The sequence below is a fragment of the Coccinella septempunctata genome, chromosome X, assembly GCF_907165205.1.
Source record: "Coccinella septempunctata chromosome X, icCocSept1.1, whole genome shotgun sequence".
In the NCBI taxonomy this organism is placed as follows: Eukaryota; Metazoa; Arthropoda; class Insecta; order Coleoptera; family Coccinellidae; genus Coccinella; species Coccinella septempunctata.
In genome coordinates this window covers 22,332,074-22,338,394 of record NC_058198.1, presented here as the reverse complement: position 1 = coordinate 22,338,394, position 6,321 = coordinate 22,332,074, and positions in this window count along the sequence as shown.

The window sequence follows — 6,321 nt, the reverse complement described above, 5'->3', positions numbered from 1 at the left end:
TTATTGGATACAGATACGAACGGGCGTCAGTTGTAAACCGTCACAGACATACTGCCGACCGTTCCGACTATTCGCTGGGCTGTTCTAATTAAGAATGTACAACTTACCGAGAATGATGTTTTTACTCTCGCCAATTTCAAATTAAGAAATTTTCACTTAGACAACGTATAATTGTTGATAAATAATCCAAGATAAGATTCGACAGGTGTTTTCTCCTTCAGGAATAAAACTTGAAACGCAAATTGAAATAAGCGAAAATCATCTCACGCGCATCGAAAATGACCGACGCTACATCATATGATTATGACATTTACAAGACGTTATAAACAATTCAGCGGATGCCAGAGGCGTTGCAAGATCAAGATGATACGTTTACACGAGCGTGCAAGTCGTTGCAAAGTATCTTTTCATGTCAAAATCAACTTGTCGGCAGAGCTCTTCCTTATCGTCCTGGTGTTCAGACTCACTTGCGTTGGACCTTCGATATCGATTTCTTCTGGCTGTTGTTGACCAGGCAGGGAATTTCATCTGGGGCATTGGTGTCGTTCTTTAATCCTTGCTGACACTGAAGTTCTTGTTTGAGTTTAATCGACTCAATTTTGGCCATTGGAATGGGTTTTCTTCTCAAAATTACGCGGTACAGTTGTTCTGTGACAGTGAATATCAAAAAGGATATTTAGCATTGTGATTTTGAAGGATCTCCTTGTTTGACTAGGACTATATTTCTTCGACTCGAAGGCTGGTAACGCTCATGAAGACAATAAGTTGGTCAAATTTTACATACTCAACATGGTGGCACGGAGTTGGCGAAAAAAGTTCTCGGTTACGCTGAGGGTTCAGTGATTTTGACGATTTTTCAATGCTTTCTTGTGTACCTGATACTTTTCCTGTCATTGGATTTTTCTACGTATCAGAACTGAATCTATGTTTTCTCTGGTGGATCGAGCTGGAATGTTATTTTGTATATTTGGGAGTGGTTCAAGTACCGCATAAATCTTCTGGTTCATTCATGTATGGAAATGGTGTGATATACATACCTGTCTGGCTTTCCTACTGTTCAAAATCGAGGGTGTAATTTATGATTTTGTAATTAAAGAGTAGTGGATTGTATGAAAAGATAATTGAGTAGGAGATGGTATAAAAACATTTATTGAATATCGTTCACAATCATAAAATGAATATGTCACCTGCGTGAAGTTAATGCAGTAAAAGCAAACTAATAATTAACAACATCTATAGACTTAGAGAGACATTATTCAACTAAAAACAAGAGATCGTCCAGAGCAGTACAAATGAGAAGTCACTTGATGTCAGACTTAGACGTTGAGGCGTTCAATAAATTCAATATTAACACAACGGTTACACAGTGATAGAGCAATCCAATGAAAGTTTAGGTTTAGGTTAGAATACTGAATTTTAAGGACAAGACGCGAGAGTACAGAGAAATAGGCCAGAGGTGAACTAAGTCTGATTATCAACGAGAAAAAATATGAGTTGATCAATAAGTATAATGTAAATATGACCACAACAAGAGTCGCACAAGTTAAATGAGAAGCACAAAATTAATGAATTTGAGAATCACTAGAATATTAAAAATAATATGAAAAGGGCAATAAATTCTAATTAAGTGAGAAGCTCAATAATTATTAATTGAATGAAAAGAACAATCATAATTAATTTGAAAAGAAAATAGTATAACTCATATACATTGAGTTGGTCTTGAAGAGTGCAAAAATTTATCATTTAACATTTAACATTTACAGAGACGAACTGCTTACAAGTAAGCACGATTAGAACGTTCATCAGAAAAACAGAAGAAATAACTGATAAATTAAGAGAAGGCAAGAGTGTACTGAGTTATAATTAAAATCACTAATCGTTGATTTTTGAGATGAGCTGAAGGCTGAGAAAACTAACATGTATATTGAGGACGATGAATGAATATGGAAAAGAATCAACGAGAGTACAAGTTATAAAGAGTAGATCATACCAAATGAGTGTACACGAATACTCGAGCAGACTTTCCAGGGTGGAGCCTAGGTCGAGAGTGTATCGATGATCGTTTAACCATAGTTGAGGTGTTCACATCCTGTTCTGAGGAAAACTACTACACCCAGGGTCCACCCTGGAGAATATGAGGATTCATTCATCTGAAACTCAACAACAGTAATTAGTCACATGTACATAGAGGTGATCATAAGAGTTGTCTTAAAAAATGATTAAACTGATTCTAATAAAAAGGAATATCATGAGTAGACAATAAATCAGTAATCAATATTATTGAGATGGACTTGAGAAGTATGAATCCTGGTGCTACATACCCATTTTCATGTGAGAAGATCTAGAGAAGTCTGAAAATCTATATAAATTATGAAATATAATAAAATGTATATTTCTGAGAAGGCAATTGTTCGATTTGTCTTGAGTGGACGTTTCAGTTGAGCGGTGCTAGCAAGGATTATGAATCTATTTCAAGATTCTGAAATATCTTGCACGTGGACTCATTTCATCAGAATGAAGTTATCATGAAAATGGTGAAATTAATAATTTTGAGTAGTCTGAGTGTACTTCACCTTATGAGATGAACAATTTAGCACTAGGATAGTGCGAGAAGACTTGAAAAAGTAGATTAACTAAAAGAGGTGAACTTAAACGAGGTGATACAAATCAAAAATTGTAACAGCGAGAGGTTAATTCCACGGTGTCAACAAAAAGAAGAATTAAAAATGGCTTCAGCGGAAACTCGACCATCTGACATCTTGTAGAGGGGGCTGCGCCGTCGATGCTGTCAAGTGGAACTTCCTTGAGAGCTACCAGTGGCGTCGTTGGGAAGGGGCTGAATTTTTAACATTCCGCCCGCCATAACTAACAGCGTTAGTTATCGGAAGACTTGAGGGGTTGAAATTCTTTCTTGCTTCGTCTGGAGTGGACACTGGCAGAATTGCCAACTTCGAGAACGGTCTGGTTAGAGTGGACGTGGAGGTCTTGAGAGTGACGACTCGGACAAGGCCGTCTGTCCCTGGGTGCACTGCCATTACTCGCCCTAATGGCCACTTACAAGGAGGTAGTCGCTCGTCGGTGAGGAGTACTAGTGACTCAACCTTTATGTCATGGGCTGGATGGTGCCACTTTGATATTAAGAGGTGACGCTGTAGGAATTGAGTTAACCATTTGAACCAGAATTGTTGAGTTCGTTGTTGGATGAACTGCCATCTTGACAGTCGAGAAGTCGAGAGGTCTTCGAGAGATGGCTCAGGTACGGTGTTCAGTGCCGTACCTATTAAGAAGTGACCTGGTGTAAGAGCGGAGCAGTCTTCAGGATCATCGCTGAGCGGTTCGAGAGGTTGAGGATGGCTTCGATCTGGGTGAGGAGTGTCATGAGCTCTTCCATTGTAAATGGCTGATCTTTGATAGCCCGGGCGAGGTGGTACTTGAAAGACTTCACTGCTGCTTCCCATTTTCCTCCCATGTGAGGAGCTGCTGGAGGATTGAAGCACCAGTTGGTACCTTCTTTCTTCTGCTGAGGTGGCTTAGCAGCCAAACACACAAACCCAACCTTTGTGTGTCTTTGCTCCTCTTCCTTTCCAGGTTTTGATAGTGAGTGTTCCTGCGTAGTCTACACCAGTGTGGAGAAAGGGACGAGATGGTCTAACTCGTGGTTCTGGTAACTGGCCCATGAGTTGTTGAGCTCTTATACCTCGTTGCCGTGCAAATGTAACACACTTCAGGATGTGGGATTTCACTGGGGCTCTTCCTCCGATGATCCAATATTGTTGTCATATGGTGGACAGTGTGAGTTGTGTACCTCCATGGAATGCGTGGATAGTACGCTTGCAACAGTTTGACTTCACTGTTACACATCGTAAGGGTTCAGAACATCATGTTCCCGATTTGCTTTCTCGATCAGTGGCAAAGCTAGAATTGGTGACCATTGATGATTTAACTAACATTTCAGATCCTTGGTATGATAAAATGATAAAGAAGGTTAATGATAACCCTCAGAAATTTCCTTGTTGGAGAGTAGAAAATGGAATATTATTCAAGTATTTGAACTCTTCGAAATATGCCTTAGATGATAATGCATGGAAATTGGTGGTACCTAAACAACTCAGGTCTAAAGTGTTACATGATATGCATGTTCCCCCAACCTCCGGACATTTAGGGGTTTATAAGTCATATGCGAGATTATGTGAGCGATATTTCTGGCCAAAGGCTCGTTCAGATGTTGCTCGTTATATAAGAAATTGCTCTATATGCTCTAGATATAAGACCGACTCCAGGAAACCTGCAGGTATGATGGTCTCCCATAATACACAGGCTTCGAAACCTTGGGAAGTAATCAGCTCTGATATAGTAGGTCCCTTGCCCAGATCGAAGAGTGGTTATTCTTATATTTTTGTTGTGACGGATTACTTCAGTAAGTTCTGTTTAACGTTCCCTTTGAGAAAGGCTACCGCTTCAAGTGTTTGCAAGGCTTTGGAGGAGAATGTATTTCTTATTTTTGGTGTTCCACGTATAATAATTAGTGATAATGGGTCGCAGTATAAGGGGGAGTATTTGAGATTGTTAGAAAAGTATAAAATTCGGCCCAAGTTCAATGCCAATTTTCATGCTCAGGCGAACCCTACTGAAAGGTATAATCGTACATTAAAATTTCTATTATCTGCTTATGTTTCTGATAATCATCGTGATTGGGATGTAAATTTGGCTCAGTTAACCTGTGCAATGAGAACTTCACGGAATGAGACCACAGGTTATACTCCTTATCATGTCAACTTCGGAAGAAGGATGATGCTTTCCGGGGATGATTATAACATAACGTTGTCTGAACAAACTTCGGATGAAAAATCTGCGGAGACGCGATCGGAAGAGTTCCATAAGCTTTACGCAGAATTGAAAGGAAGGTTGAAGAGTGCTGCGGAAAGGAATGCCCAGCACTACAACTTGAGAAGAAGAGATGAGGAATTCATGTTGCATCAACCTGTGTATAGGAGAAATTTTGTCCTTTCAGATGCTAGTAGATATTTCACAAAGAAGTTGGCTCCAAAATGGATTGGGCCTTTCAGCGTTGCGAAAAAATTATCACCCTGGGTGTACCAGTTACGAGATGATAGAGGAAATGATAAAGGTGTGTGGCATGCGAAAGACCTGAAATCATGTCCCAGCAGGGACGACTTATCGGTTAATGGATGATAATGAAAAATCTGATCCAAATTTGGACATCGACGTTGATGATAGCAGAGATTGTCGGTGAAATCTTTTTTCATATACATATACTCTATTTTCCTTTTTTTTTGAAATTTTGGGAAAATTTCTTCAGGTAAGGGGGGAATTTGTAGCGTTCAATTTCATTGCAGCACAAAATACTTCGTAGTAATTTGGGTTGCCTACTGATTTCGAGTTCGACGAATGTTAAGGATCAATAATTATTATATTCGCATCCACAGATCCGTCACTGTAAAAATGCATTTATTTTATATTTCCATCACGCATGCAGCGAAAGAATCTCGACATATGTTGACGGAGATTGAGATAATGTGAATTAGGCAGATTGTATTCGACTTTGAGAACGAATAAATATCATTGTTAATTAAAAAGTCTTTCTTCCTGCTTTCCAATATTTTACGATCTAATAAATAACTTATACAGTCCACTTCTCCCTGAAAATGGATAATAAATAAAGTCCATTGCTAACAATAGTGGTCCAGTCGTGCCGAATTTTGAATATTGCTTTGGATTCACGGAATTTTCAACGACGATTTCAAGACAGTCATATGGTCAATTAGTCTGTCAATTAATCAACCGATCAGCGAATTAATTGGATTGGTGAGATTCATATTTTCATCTGCTTGTTGGTTTCGTCGGAAATATCACACCTAGAAACAAAGAGCCATATTCTTCATGCTGTTTTACTAATTTCCTGAGCATTAATTTACCTGATGCCCTAAGGCGAAAGGAAACATAATTTTGGAGAATTCGTCAAGAAGTTTATCTTATCATCGGCCATAAGGTAACCAACTTTTCATCATCGTTTCAGGAATTCTGTCTTTCACATTCTTGGAAGAAAATAATGCAGTGAATGACTTAATTTAAATCCTTGAATATTCACTTGTTACAGAACTCTGTATGTTTTTTCTACTCGTTGCTGGACATTAGAAAGATTTGCTTTCATTTGTCAAACCATATATTTCATCATTTTCATTGTTTATCTTGAATATTTACGATTATAATGCCACATATGATTTGAATTTTCATGATAGATAGTATCTGAATTACGCTCTTATTCATCGAATATTCGAATTAGCTTGAAATTTTCTTTTG